Below are 16,759 nucleotides of genomic sequence, written 5' to 3'. Positions count from 1 at the left end.
GAATTTAAAAGCAAATATAGACAATTTGAAAAATTACTTTTCAGAGTTTAATGATGACCTGAATAAACCTGTTGATATAAATAATGTTAATTATTCTATTTTTGATATTGCCATTGGAATGTCTCCCTCAAAAATACTCGATATTAATCATAATCTTGCAGGTGAAAAACCCAATGGTATTGATATATTTTCAGACTATCCCGAAAATGGCACAAATATTCTTGAAATAGCATCGCCTAATGTAGTATATTCAGATCAAATCGGATTTGTTACTCTCAAGAGCCTATGTTCTAATGAGATGTTAGTATTAAAAAATACCATTGCCCATTTGCAAAATATTATGAATCGCAGTGTTGGGGTATTTAGGAAATTTGAAGTAACACCGGGAAACAACATTACAACTCTTCAACCTAATTATTTAGTACAAATACGAGATCCTTCTGAATATCTTCAAGTTGTTGATAAAACTATAAAAGCAGATACATCCATCCCCAACTTCCAAATAGAACCTCCTAATGATGTACATCATATACCACAAGATTTGTGCGATTCAATGTCATTTAATCAGTATGTAAATTTGTATACCCCACCTAAAACACAAGGATGTATATGGTAATTTATATTATAATTAAAATTTTTCAATTATATTAATAATTTAATATAATGTTTGTTTATTGGCAATTACCCAAAATACTTAGTTGTTGTTTTTTATTTTTTATGAATTATCCTCTAATATTTTTTTTGTTTTGGTTATTATAAAAAAAAATGAACATTTATATATTTGTTGTTGGTATATGTTTACTAATTATTTTATTTTTAATGTGGATGAGAATCCAATCCACAAACAGCGACACCATCTCTCCACAATCAGAAGATGTCAGTGCCACCCTCCCAACAGCATGTGCCACTGTCACCACCTCCACCAGCACTCCAGCTGCTAAGGACAGCGGTGCCACTGTCACCACCTCCACCAGCACTCCAGCTGCTAACGACAGCGGTGCCACTGTCACCACCTCCACCAGCACTCCAGCTGCTAACGACAGCAGTGCCACTGTCACCACCTCCACCTCCACCAGCACTCCAGCTGCTAACGACAGCGGTGCCACTGTCACCACCTCCACCTCCACCAGCACTCCAGCTGCTAATGACAGCGGTGCCACTGTCACCACCTCCACCTCCACCATCACTCCAGCTGCTAACGACAGCAGTGCCACTGTCACCACCTCCACCTCCACCAGCACTCCAGCTGCTAACGACAGCGGTGCCACTGTCACCACCTCCACCAGCACTCCAGCTGCTAACGACAGCGGTGCCACTGTCACCACCTCCACCAGCACTCCAGCTGCTAACGACAGCAGTGCCACTGTCACCACCTCCACCTCCACCAGCACTCCAGCTGCTAACGACAGCGGTGCCACTGTCACCACCTCCACCTCCACCAGCACTCCAGCTGCTAATGACAGCGGTGCCACTGTCACCACCTCCACCATCACTCCAGCTGCTAACGACAGCGGTGCCACTGTCACCACCTCCACCTCCACCAGCACTCCAGCTGCTAACGACAGCGGTGCCACTGTCACCACCTCCACCAGCACTCCAGCTGCTAACGACAGCGGTGCCACTGTCACCACCTCCACCAGCACTCCAGCTTCTAACGCATAATTGATATTCCCACAATTTTTTTAATAAATGGCTAAGAATTATTGAACATTGAGAGGTTTCGTTTAGCATATTATAAAAAAAAAATAATAGACATATGTAGCAGCCAGAAAGCCACACCTGGACCACTATGCTAGGCCCGACCTGCCCAACGAGGCAAGTTCCCCTGAATCTATGTATTTTTCCAATTTTCCTCTATGAAGTGATAAATCTGTCCATTTCACCATACACAAGTTAATTAGGTTAGGGGCTAGGTTAGGTTCGGTCATATATCTATGTTAGTTTTAACTCAAATTTCCAATAATCAACCCATACATAATGAAATGGACAGATTCATCACTTCACAAGAAAAAAAAATTGAAAAAAATATAAATTCATGAAAACTCGGCCCATCAGGCAAATCGGGCCTTGCACAGCAGGCCAAATACAACGTTCTGGCAACCAGGCACGACATATATATATATATATATATATATATATATATATATATATATATATATATATATATATATATATATATATATATATATATATATATATATATATATATATATATATATATATATATATATATATATATATATATATATATATATATATATATATATATATATATATATATATATATGTTGTACCTAGTAGCCAGAACGTCGTACTCGGCCTACTATGCAAGGCCCGATTTGCCTATTAAGCCAAGTTTTCCTGAATTAATATATTTTCTCTAATTTTTTTCTTATGAAATGATAAAGCTACCCATTTCATTATGTATGAGGTCAATTTTTTTTTATTAGAGTTAAAATTAACATAGATATATGACCGAACCTAACCAACCCTACCTAACCTAACCTAACCTATCTTTATAGGTTAGATTAAGTTAGGTAGCCAAAAAAGTTAGGTTAGGTTAGGTTAGGTAGGTTAGGTAGTCGAAAAACAATTAATTCATGAAAACTTGGCTTATTAGGCAAATCGGGCCTTGCATAGTAGGCTGAGAAGTGCGTTCTGGCTACTAGGTACGACATATATATATATATATATATATATATATATATATATATATATATATATATATATATATATATATATATATATATATATATATATATATATATATATATATGTCGTACCTAGTAGCCAGAACTCACTTCTCAGCCTACTATTCAAGGCCCGATTTGCCTAATAAGCCAAGTTTTCCTGAATTAATATATTTACCATAATTTTTTTCTTATGAAATGATAAAGCAACCCTTTTCTCTATGTATGAGGTCAATTTTTTTTTTATTGGAGTTAAAATTAACGTAGATATATGACCGAACCTAACCAACCCTACCTAACCTAACCTAACCTATATTTATAGGTTAGGTTAGGTTAGGTAGCCAAAAAAAGCTAGGTTAGGTTAGGTTAGGTAGGTTAGGTAGACGAAAAAACATTAATTCATGAAAACTTGGCTTATTAGGCAAATCGGGCCTTGAATAGTAGGCTGAGAAGTGCGTTCTGGCTATTAGGTACGACATATATATATATATATATATATATATATATATATATATATATATATATATATATATATATATATATATATATATTTATTTTGGTGGTTGTTATTGTTTTTTGTAATAGGTTTAAATGGGTTTCAGGAGACCTGCCCGTTGTTTGTTTCTTCCTCTGTATGTGTCGTTTTACCCACTCACTTAGGATCCATTATTGAGAATAAGGATTTGATGAATATCTCTTTAGTAACTTGTAACTTACATTCGAATTACCATTCTCCCAGAGTTTTTATCATTATTATTATTATTATTATTATATTAGGCATACCTTCAATTAATAAATGTACAGTTAGATCTTAGAAATTGTAAACATTATAGAATATGAATTTTGTATATATCAAATTTAATATATTTCTTTTTACAACACACACACACCCACACACACACACAGACACACCCACACACCCACACACACACACACACACACACACACACACACACACACATATGTGTGTGTGTGTGTTTACAGAACCTGATATGTTTACTGGAGTGGAATCATACATGTCGATGTTTGCAGATGACGCAAAATTAATGAGAAGAGTTGTGACAGACGAGGATTGTAGGATCCTCCAAGAGGACTTAAACAGGCTGCAGAGATGGTCAGAGAAATGGCTACTGGAGTTTAACACCAGTAAATGTAAAGTTATGGAAATGGGATCAGGTGACAGGAGACCAAAGGGACAGTACACAATGAAGGGGAACAGCCTACCTGTAACGATTCGAGAAAGAGACCTGGGAGTGGATGTGACACCTAATCTAACTCCTGAGGCACATATAAGTAGGATAACGACAGCAGCGTACTCTACACTGGCGAAAATTAGAACTTCATTCAGAAACCTAAATGAGGAAGCTTTTAGGGCGCTTTACACTGCCTACGTGAGACCCGTCTTAGAGTATGCCGCGCCATCATGGAGCCCCCACCTGAAGAAACACATAAAGAAACTGGAGAAGGTTCAGAGGTTTGCGACGAGGCTTGTCCCAGAGCTACGAGGGATGGGATATGAAGAGCGGCTGAAGGAACTGAACCTTACGACACTAGAGAAAAGAAGGGAGAGAGGAGATATGATAGGGACATATAAAATACTCAGGGGAATTGACAAAGTGGAAATAGATCAAATGTTCACACGTAATAATAACAGAACGAGGGGACATGGGTGGAAACTGGAAACTCAGATGAGTCACAGAGATGTTAGGAAGTTTTCTTTTAGCGTGAGAGTAGTAGAAAAATGGAATGCACTTGGGGAACAGGTTGTGGAAGCAAATTCTATTCATACTTTTAAAACTAGGTATGATAGGGAAATGGGACAGGAGTCATTGCTGTAAACAACCGATAGCTAGAAAGGCAGGATCCAAGAGTCAATGCTCGATCCTACAAGCACATATAGGTGAGTACACACACACACACACACACACACTGTAGGTTTTTATGATTATAATAAAAAAATTGATGTAATTTTATGATCAGTATTGATTACACTTGTATTAAAAAAATAAAGCAAGCACCTGTTTCTATGACTTGGTAAATGTCATACATTACAACAATTTTTTTCGAATACTTTATTAAATTTACTGTGCTTCAAAATTCATTTGGTCTCTTTCTTCATGGTTTATAATTTTATATGTATTAATCGTTGTAAAAATCACGAGAATTACTGCAATTAGCCCAGCTATGGCATGATGTGACCCCATAACATATTTCATGTGATCATCAGATTTAACTGAATCCATAAATAGTATTTTATCATATACATTCATAACAGATGTTATTGTAATAAACAAACATAAGATAACTAATATAATAAGTATAAAATATGTGAATATTTTATTACCGAACATATCTTTTTTTGTTCTTTTTTTATAGGAGAAAAAATAATAAAATGACTATGAAATTTAATTATAATTTAATAATTTAATAGATGTATAAGCTGTTAAGCTGGAGGAACGATTTTTTGGGCATAAGAAACAATTGATTTATATTGATATTGATGGTAAGTTAAGATAAATGTAATTAATAAAAGAGCCATAATAGCAATTACTAATGACATTAATGATTTGGAAATATTTGTTCCCAAAAGATAAAAGGTGGCTAATAAACCAACCAAAAAAGACAGATACATAATAGAAAGGGACCAATTTGTTTTTTTCTTAACGACATTCATTTTTTCCTGTGATATTTCCTTATTATCATGTGTCTCATTAATTGCGGGAGTTGTTAATGTGGTTGGTATTGGATTCCAATAAGATTCTTCATGTACTCTGTTAGCTATTCTCAAATCCATAACATGAGGTTGAGGTAGTAACTGAGGAAGTTGTTGATGATTCTCGCCTGAAGCCGTTGTTGTTGTTGTTGAAAGATGAGGATTTGCCATTTTATTTAACGATTTTCTTTTATTTTTTTAATTATAGTTTTAATTAATGTTTCACTATTGAAGGGTATTAGTGTTTTGAGTCGATGGCTGTTTATATGTATTAGGGCTTCTTCAAGTGGGAAATAACAGGCAATTTTTTCTTCATCTAAGCGATGACTGAAAGGAAAACGATGCATATAATTCTTAATTGCACGGTTGTTGGTCTTCTTATCATTTAGGTTGAAAATACATCCTAAAGTTCCAAGTATCCAATTTAAACATCGAGACCGAGAGTGCGTAAATTGAATTAAATTATTTGCATTTTCAGTTTCAATTAAAATACTATAATCACACTGATAGGTTTTACCATTCAGTGCTATCCATTCCTCTGATATCATTGGTAAATTATATTGGTTATTATGAATCATCCCCAATTTAATTCTTTTAATAATTGGTATAAAATCTAAATGAAAACAATGTGTTTCTTCCATAAACTCTCTAATTTGGGTAATTATCGGAATCTTTTGATCAATTTTTTCAGGTTGACCACGAGGAAGTGTATACTCCCCCTCTATTGTATTTCCATTACCAAACATATGTTGATATAAATTAACATATTCGGCTTGACTCATGGGGGACGAATTTTCAAAAATAATAACATTTTTCGTTTTATCATTCCATTTATGTCGATAACTTTTATTATTAAGATACGAAATATAAAAGTATGATGGAGAATGTAACATTAGGATTTTACATTTTTTTAATATAACTTTTTCGTCTGTGCTAAAACATTGACTGGCATCTACATATAAAAGCCCTAAAGATTTTTTAGTTTTATTATCATAATTTAATTGGTTTGGTTTTAATTGTATTAATGGCATATTTATAGTGGGAGGAAGATGTGCATTTTTGTAATAAAAATCAGTTTCTTTACAATACTGAGATGACATACTGACTATTTTGTATCTAAAAATGAATGGTGTTTATATAATAATTTATATATTTTTTGTATTCTAACGGAACATGGATTATATTCAGTAATGTGTAGTAGGGAGTGGTGGTGGTGGTGTGGTAAGGTTGTTGGGGTGGTGGTGAGATTAGGGTGTGTATATTGTGGGTGTGGGTGATTATAAAAGTTGTGGTGGGGTTGTTGTGTTGGTGGGGTTTGTGGAGGGTGGTGGTGGTGGTGGCGGTGTTTGGGTTGTTGTGTTGTTTGGGTTTTGGGAGGGTGGTGGTGGTGGCAGTGTTTGGGTTGTTGTGTTGGTTGGGTTTTGGGAGGGTGGTGGTGGCAGAGTTTTGGTTGTTGTGTTGGTTGGGTTTTGGGAGGGTGGTGGTGACAGTGTTTTGGTTGTTGTGTTGGTAGGGTTTTGGGAGGGTGGTGGTGGTGGTGGCAGTGTTTGGGTTGTTGTGTTGGTTGGGTTTTGGGAGGGTGGTGGTGGTGGTGGTGGCAGTGTTTGGGTTATTGTTTGGGTTGTTGTGTTGGTGGGGTTTGGGTTATTGTTTGGGTTGTTGTGTTGGTGGGGTTTGGGTAGGGTGATGGTGGGGGTGTTGTTTGGGTTGTGGTAGTTTCCATATCTTTTATTATTTGAGGAAAATTTTTTACCAAATTTTTCCCAAATTGTTTTTCCTGACATTTATACCGAAATAAAATATACGAAAACAATACTGCAAATTCTTTTTTTTCTATAGTTTCTTTTACAATACTATGTATAATATCTCGAGGTATATTATCATGGTAAATGGTTTGGCATATGGTATCCATTCCTTCAATTAAAGATTGAATTAGATTTTTTGTATCATTTACAGATACCTCTCGAAATTTTCGTATTGTAATCTCAATTTTGTTCGAGGATAAATCCATGAAACTTTTCAAAAAGCTACATTCCGGATTCCATTGAATATGAAGAAGTAGAGGCTTGTCAGAAATGTCAAAATTCCATAGCCCAAGATTACAAAAAGCACATTTCACATGATCACTAAGACCTGTATAAAAGAATCCAGCTGAACTTAGATCTTCTGAGTTTGGTAATGTAAGTGGCCATGTGCTAAAACTTTCCAGGCGATTTTTACAATCTTTATATGTTCGATCGACACTGGGACAATGAGGTGACAATGAGAGGACTAAATTGGATTGCAGAATAACTACACATAACTCTAAAGGGACATTACCAACGGGTTTTCCCATGATAAATGGACAATAAGGAACTCTTTGTCTATGTTTATTATGTGGAATATCGTTTATTTGCCAGTTCTTGATAACTGTATTGCAGAAAATACATGCACATGCATCGTTTCTTTTAGGATAAAAAAATCCATCCCTAGCTAAATTTAGAGGGGAAATCCATGGGAATTTCCAATTGTTAAATGTGTCTAGACGTGCACTTTCAAACTTCAAAAAAAAAATGTTGTTAAACATTCTGATAGGTGTTTTAATTTGTGAAATAAATGTACAATTATGTTCTGGATATACAATTGCATTACTATTTATATTGAATGTAAGTGACAAATGACACTTTATACATTTCCATAGATTTTCTTGTTTGTTATAATAAAACCCATTTCGTTTTAAAATGTTTAAATTTATTTTGAAATTTAAACCTTCTAATGTTTTCATGCTATGTTGTCCACTCATTTTGGTATGTAATTAATGAATGGTAAATTTATTAAATCCGTCTGACCATATTATATATTTACTAGGCATGGCATTATATATATATTTTTTTTTATTTATATTTCGAGATTCTTCAGGTTTACAGTAAAGGCTTCAAACTCTTCTTTTCAATTCAAATTCCATTATCATCACTAGTGTTCTAGGCGATTTGTAAAAAAAAAAAAAAATTGGTGGTTATATAATAAACATATTGAAATAAAATTAAAATAGTGATAGGATGATATCAAAGCAAAAGAAAAACGAAGAATTTTGCAGCAAACATGAATTTGAATTAAAAATTAGCCAAATGTTGGAAAAAGGTGGGCCTGGGAGTCGGAAAATTTTTACTCGAGAAAAATTAGCACAATACATTGAGGAAGTCAAAAATGCTAAATTGAAACTGAATTGGAAATCTTCTCATGAATATGATCTATTGTCTCGATATGATGTCAAAAATCTATTTGGGGATGACGTCTTAGTAACCATCGACGAAACTGAACGAAGAATGAAGCGGGGGACCAAGCGTAAACTGACCAGTGACAATCGTCATTCTACTACGGCTGTAACAACAACAACAACCACAACAACAGGAACAACAACAGCTGATCCTGGCCGGATGTGTCGTCGTTTCATACATCAAGGGCAATTGTATGATACGATTTATGATGCACACAGAGCAGTTTGTCACGGAGGAGAAAAAAGAACTTATTTTGAAGCAAGTAAAACTATCGCTAACGTCACTCAACAATCGGTGAAACTCTTTATTTCACTCTGCCACATATGCAATTTGAAACGACTTCCTCGACGAAAAAAGGGGGTAATACGGCCCATTGTATCGACCAGTTTTGCGGAGCGAGGACAAATGGACTTAATAAATATGCAAAAAGAAAGAGGATGTGTGTATAAATATATTTTACATTATGAGGATCATTTAACAAAGTTTTCGGTTTTACGAGCGCTCTTCGCAGTAAACGGGCGATTGAAGTGGCACGCCACTTACTCGATATATTTGCTGTCTTGGGAGCCCCACGAATTCTGCAGAGCGATAACGGCCGTGAATTTGTGGCAGAGGTCATTCAAGAGCTAAAAAACGAAATGTGGCCCAACATGCTTCTCATTAATAGCAAACCTCATCATCCACAGAGCCAAGGGAGCATTGAATGTACAAAAGAAAATGTAATCAAAATGCTTGGCAGTTGGATGTGTGAAAATCAAACGCGAGATTGGTCAGCTGGACTTCCCTTAGTGCAATTCACCAAAAACACAGCATATTCACGTGGAATTGGCGTATCGCCTTACAAGGCAGTTTTTGGTATAGAACCACCAATATATATGAATAATAATACACCTTCATTAATAAAGACGATGCAATTGAAATTAAGAGAAAAATAGAGGTGATGAGTTAATAGTACATTATTTCTTCAAATTTATTTATGTTAGTTAAAATGCACGTGCTAAATATCAAGGTTCATTATTAATTTATTTTTGTTTTTGTTTTTGTTTTTGTTTTAGGATACGAGAAGTTTGACTGAACTGAAAGTTGGTTGGGAATGAAAAAGACTAAATGAAACTAGTACTAGTGTCCCCCCGACCCCCCCCAAAAAAAAAAAAAGATATGAAAAACATACCTCATAAACCCAAAATGGTTCTGGATGGGTTCTACTGAAGATGGATGGGTACCCAGCATCATCACAATTGAAATTCATAATGCAAATATTGGATATAGGTTCGATGATAACTAAATTGTTTGTTGAACTAGTTTCCAACATTGACCATCATATATAGTAATCAACTCAAAAGTGGCATGGACCAGGGGAATCCGACTGTCTAATTAAAACAAAGCAAAGCAATGCGATGGTCAGAGATAGATGTTGATGTAATGTGATTTCTGCCCAGTGCTCGGAATGTCAAAGTGAAGAAATTCAAAGAAGCGCGGGTAAACGGCGTGAGTCATATATCATACAGTGGGGAGTTGATGATTGAGATTCATTCAATAGGCCGTTACTTAACATATATTATATTAACCTGACCTAACCTATGTTAGGTTAGGTTATGTAGGGTTGGTTAGGTTCGGTCATATATCTACGTTAATTTTAACTCCAATAATTTTTTTTTAACTCATACATAATGAAATGGGTAGCTTTATCATTTCATAAGAAAAAAATTAGAGAAAACATATAAATTCGTGAAAACTTGGCTTATTAGGCAAATCAGGCCTTACATAGTAGGCTGAGAAGTCCGTTCTGGCTACTAGGTACCACATATATCCAACTCGAATTGATATACTCTCTGTAGTGATACTTTTTTTTAAATAATATTTACAATAAGAATAAAGGTATTTAAAAAAAAATATATCATTTCTATACTACTTATTATTAAAATACTTATTTGTCAATTTAATTATATGGAGAATAAATGTGAATTGCTATATTCAATATCATAACCAGATTGTATTAACATGTGATACAAATAATACAACTGTAAATTATTTAAATTTGTGGTGTCAATTTTCCAATTTGGTGATAGATGAATAGGATTTTCTTTATAATAATTAATCAATGCATCATGAAAAATTTGCTTATTCGGCATTAAAATAAGTTGTTTGTAAATTGCATCTGAAATTTTATTTGGACATTTTGAAGAATTATAATACGGGATAACCATATTATTAATGATCATAAAAGCTAATTTGAAAGGTGAATTGGAATTATGAAAGTTGTTTTTATAATTTGAAACTTTTTCTTGTATAAATTGAACATATTTTCGTTTTTCTTCTTCATCATTTTGATTATTAATAAATATGTTTGTTTGATCCTCCACAATCATTAAATTTTCAGTATTATCTTCTTTGAATGGTGGCAGTGGCGATTGTTGCGGTGCCGGTTGCAGTGGTGATTGTTGCGGTGTCGGTTGCAGTGGTGATTGTTGCGGTGTCGGTTGCAGTGGTGATTGTTGCGGTGTCGGTTGCAGTGGTGATTGTGGCGGAGTCGGTGTCGGTGGTGATTGTGGTAGTGATGGTGATGGTAGGTGTGATAGGTCAGAATCCATTTTAAGGATTGATTTTGGGATTTTTTTTTATACATTTTATATATATATATATAAAAAAGAGGGGCTGGATTTTTATTATAGAAAGAAACATTATACTAAGATGGTGAACCAATGTTTTTAAGTAGGGGTGGTGGTGGTGGTGGTGGTGTTGCTGCTGCTTTTGGTAATAAACCTTCATCTTGATTGATAAACGTTACAATTTCATCCTTTTTTCCCGGTTTGAATGATGTCAGTTAAGAGATGGGGATTTCGGGTTCTTAAACAATATTATCATTGGTCATCAATATCACTAAAAATACGAAAGTAATTCCCTTCGTCACATGATTCCGTGTTAATATGTCACAAAAAAATATTCCTGTTGGGTGTATTCATGTTTAATCTTTTGCTGGTTTATATACCATTCTTCATAAACTTCCAACTTTCTAGTTAATTTCAAATGTATTTTTTTTATACATTAGATGTCTATATGATTTAAAATAGTGTTGCCTTATCTAGATTTAAATAACCAAGTGTGTATATATGCTTGTGGGTGCCGGATGTCAAAGAGTGACTGAGGGGAGGAGCTGTGTGTGTGTGTGTGTGTGTGTGTGTGTGTGTGTGTGTGTGTGTGTGAGTGTGTGTGTGTGTGTGTCTTTATGTGTGTGACTTTGTATGTGTGTGTGTGTGTATGTGTATGTGTGTGTGTGTGTGTGTGTCTTTATGTGTGTGACTTTGTTTGTGTGTATGTGTGTGTGTATGTGTGTGTGTGTGTGTGTGTGTGTGTCGTTGTGTGTGTGTGTCTTTGTGTGTGTGTGTGTGTGTGTCGTTGTGTGTGTGTGTGTGTGTGTCTTTGTGTGTGTGTGTGTGTGTGTCGTTGTGTGTGTGTGTGTCGTTGTGTGTGTGTGTGTCGTTGTATGTGTGTGTGTCTTTGTGTGTGTCGTTGTGTGTGTGTCTTTGTGTGTGTGTGTGTGTCTTTGTGTGTGTGTGTGTGTGTGTGTCGTTGTGTGTGTCTTTATGTGTGTGTAAGTGTGTGTGTCTTTGTGTGTGTGTGTGTCTTTGTGTGTGTGTGTCTTTGTGTGTGTGTCTTTGTGTGTGTGTGTGTGTCTTTGTGTCTTTGTGTGTGTGTGTGTCTTTGTGTCTTTGTGTGTGCGTGTCTTTGTGTGTGTGTGTCTTTGTGTGTGTGTGTGTGTCTTTGTGTGTGTGTAGTTGTGTGTGTGTGTGTGTGTCTTTGTGTTGGTGTGGGTGTGTGTCTTTGTGTTGGTGTGGGTGTGTGTGTGTGTGTGTGTTGTATAAAAGGAGGTGGGATCCGAGCAGTATCTCAATTCTCATCCTGCCTTTCTTTGGATATTACTACAGTGAACTTCTAAAAGTTCTACTTACAACCATTGTGGTGTAGTATATTAACACTTACTAAGGCGTAAATAAGGCGTGAGTATTTCAGTGTTTTTTTTTTTCTTTTTTTTTCTTTTTTTTTAAGTAGTAGATAACTTTCAATTTTTGATTGAGATTGTTTCTGTTTCTCCTTGAATAGATTGATGATCATCTTAGTCTATTTCAATACACCAGACTATTTCAATTATAATATATATATTTTTCAGGTTGGGAAAAATGAACCAAATGGATATTGGTAATGGGGAAGCAGTTGGCATTGAGAAATTGGGAAATGATGAAGAGAGGAAAGTAAATGAAGAAGGAGTTGAAGATGAAAAGGGAGATGAAGAAAGGGGAGAAGATGAAGATAAAAAGGTAACTGAAGAGGAAGATAAAGATATAAAGGTAATTGAAGAAGAAGATGAAGATATAAAGGTAATTGAAGAAGAAGATGAAGATAAAAAGGTAAATGAAGAGGAATATGAAAAAATCTAGTTTTTTATAAATAAATTTGACGCTCCATTTAAATATGACTCTAATTTTAAAAAATTTAAAAAATTGAAAAGTGAGCTAGATAGGATATTTCTTGAAACTAAATGTAAAGTTGAATGCTTAGAAAAATGTACATTCACTAAAGAAGAATTATCCGAATCCGGATTTCAAGATTTTATTAAATATGACCATATGGACCGGATATATAATTATTTCATTTATTATGGTTGGTATTCCACCATAGCTGTTAGAACAAAGTGTTATTATATAAACTGTTATATTTAGAGATAAACTGTTATTTAGAGAAAACATATAAACTGTATATAATAAATAAATAATTATAATACTTTTATTTTTTTATTTTATTTCTTCAGATCATATCTTCTTCAAAAAGCGTGTACATATTTCACCTACAATACTCAATTCAAGAAAAATGAGATTACTACTGATCCTGAATTTCCAATTGAAAATAATATTGCTCTAGATCTGCTTTTGGTTGCTGATTTCCTTGATTGTTAATAATGACATCCATAACCATATATTTTTTACTAAATGTTGAAAAATTTAAATATAAAAACAAGCTTTAATGTTATATTATTTTTAGTTTATTTTGTGGCTTGAAAATGATTCCAACCCTTTTTTTATTATTATTAATATTAATATTATTATTATTATTAATAATTATTCCAGTAATTCCAATGAATCAAGAGTATGATTGCAATGAAGTTATAGTATTGAAAGATTCAATTAAATACTGGTTTGATAGAGGTGATGAGCAAATTAAATATAAACATGAAGAACTTTTCAATATATATGATTTACTATCACAACAATAATGGTTCGAGTTCCAGTTAAACTTTAAAGACACTATACAGGTATATATACTAATAGGACGAAATTCATCTATTATACTTCCAAACCAAATAAACATAACTAACTTAGCGTCAATTTTAATAGAATGCCGTTATTATAATAATGAAAATGTACAAAGTTATAATGAAAATGTACAAAATTTATCTTTTATTAAAGATGCATATATGATTAGGACTCCTGTTAAATATATGAAATTTTCTGTATTGTGGGATTATAAAAATATACTACTATGTTGGAATCACTTGTCTATAATAGTAGGAGGTATCAATAACGAAACTCAGGTGTTAATAATTTACAAGATAATTTGAATGTCATAATGTGTTGGTTATATGAAAATTATAACATTACAATCCTTGATAATAGTTTAAATATAAATAACAGTAAATATGTTACAAATGGGACCATTTATATAGGTATTACACACACGAAGAAAACGATATCATTATTTGTTAAGAAATTTTTCATTATATAAACAATTGTTTTCACAATTTTAAATGTTATAATTATTTTACATGGTGTTTTTAAATTGGTATGTTTTTTTTTGTAATATCCCCTAAATTCCCATATATACCGTATATATGACTTGAAATTTTAAATTGGTAATTCCAATCATTCCAACATTGAAGGAAAATATATGGGTGGTGAGCTGTACTTTGGTGATAGGTACCATGGTAGGTAGCCTTGGCTATTGGCTAAGATATAATAACTTAATCCTCAATAAAATTTTGTTAACAATGAGTGAGTATTTCTATTTCACGATTTATAAATATGGCTCTCATTGTAATTGTGTTATGGACCCGACGCCTCCACAGAGAATGGAGAAGCGATGGCAGCGCTGCTATCTATGAGCCGTCACCCACAAGTATGGGAAAAGAAGGTGCCCTCTTCTGGTCAAAAGTACAATTATCAGTGGTGAGTGACTCTTACTATGATTGGACACGGAATGGATTATTACAGTGCGATAGGTGTGGAGGAAGTGGACTCGACAAGGGTGTGGTCAGAGACAGTGTCCTATGTGTGTCGCTCTACATAGCGACATTGACTCAATGATATTTTTTGGAGGCTACATTCAGTTTTATTATGTACATTAATGTACTTTCTATATATTTATATAATAAATAAAGAAGTAAGTAAATAAATAAACTTTTATATTATTTATCTCCATTCTTAGTGTTGTATTCCTTCCTATATGTTATGAACCTCATAAATTCCCCTTATGAAGCCAATGTACGTGATTTGTTAAAAACACTGAGCCCTAAAGATATTAGATGTCTGGCTCAGACATCAACAGGTAATCATCGCCTTTCACCTAAAAGTTCTCAAGAAGCCCTAAATATAATTTTATGTTACACTTCAGACTTGAAACGCTTGTTTTCTTATCGACGTCTTACTGCCCAAAATCTTTTTAACTACCTCTATAAAAATCAAGTACCATCAATGCCTTTTGCTAAGAAAATGGAATTGGTAATAGCTGTAAAAGAGTTTTGGACAAAGCAGCATGGTAAAATAGGTATCGGATATTCAACTGAACAAGGAAGAGCACATTCAAACCCCCAAACCGAAATTACAAGTGCTATCCAACTCTCAATACCCGGAAATACGAACATCATTTTATGTTCCAATCCAAGTTTTATTCAATATACAACTGGTGAAACCAAGAATATAAATAAAAATCCTAAACAATGTAGTTTTATGGGTACTGCAGAACGTACAAATTTAGGAACAGTACAATGTCAATGTGATTCATATATAAGTACACTATTACAGCATCAAACAGAAGAGAGTGAAATTAAAACTTTTACTCAAACAAATAATGAAAAAAAACAACCTGTCTTATGTGATGATGTTCCTAAAACTTCTATTCGAACTGTTAATGAAAAAAACAAATTTGTATGTGGTGTTCTTTCCCCAGTAGAACATAAAATGGAAGTTATAAGAAGTGACGAGTTTATACAAAAATTTTGTGATTGGTATTTTAGAATGATTAATCGTTTGCAGCCAGAGTGTTTCCACCTACCCGGAGATACTTTTCGAGGTGATATTTTTTATGACAACAGTTACACTGATATTTACTTAATTGGCCAGTCAAATAGTGAGAGACATGCTTTTGGAGGAGGAAATACTTTCCAACTTTTAAAACAAACATTTCAAGAGTATAAGATTCAGTTCAGTCCTAATTTAGAAAATGGAATACAAGCTTATCAATCCAATTTTGGTATGGTCAAAATCAGTTGTTGTGGCACCATACATATCCGAAACTCATGTGTGGGAATTTTTGAACAAGAAACGGGTATGGTATGCAGTCCAAATGATCATGTATGGAAGATAATGTATATAAAGATAAACTTAAAACATGCTAGTACACATAAACCTCCAAGTCTACCTTCATGTCAAGTGTTTGAAATTAAAATTTGAAATGTTTTTTTTTATTAACAACGAATAAATAACAGAATAAGTGAAATCTATAGACTTTACTTCTCCGGGATGTAGACATATTCTGTCAGGATATTCTTTTTGATTTATAAATATACTATTTTAATTGATATAATCGCAAGATAAAGATTGTGTAATAACATTATGTACTTTTGAATAATATTATATATATTTTTTTTTTAACAAAGATATAAAATATGGGTTCTGTACCAAGATATAACCATTAAGGTTCCTAGACTCATCACAAGGATAACTAGTGGCACTAAAAGGCAAGTAGTTATTTCAGTCAAACTAAAATGGAATGGAATTGGTGTATATATGACATGAATAGTATGGTTTGGTCCCATTTAGATCTATTTT

The sequence above is a fragment of the Procambarus clarkii genome, chromosome 29, assembly GCF_040958095.1.
Source record: "Procambarus clarkii isolate CNS0578487 chromosome 29, FALCON_Pclarkii_2.0, whole genome shotgun sequence".
Taxonomy (NCBI): Eukaryota; Metazoa; Arthropoda; class Malacostraca; order Decapoda; family Cambaridae; genus Procambarus; species Procambarus clarkii.
This window is presented reverse-complemented; position numbering follows the sequence as displayed.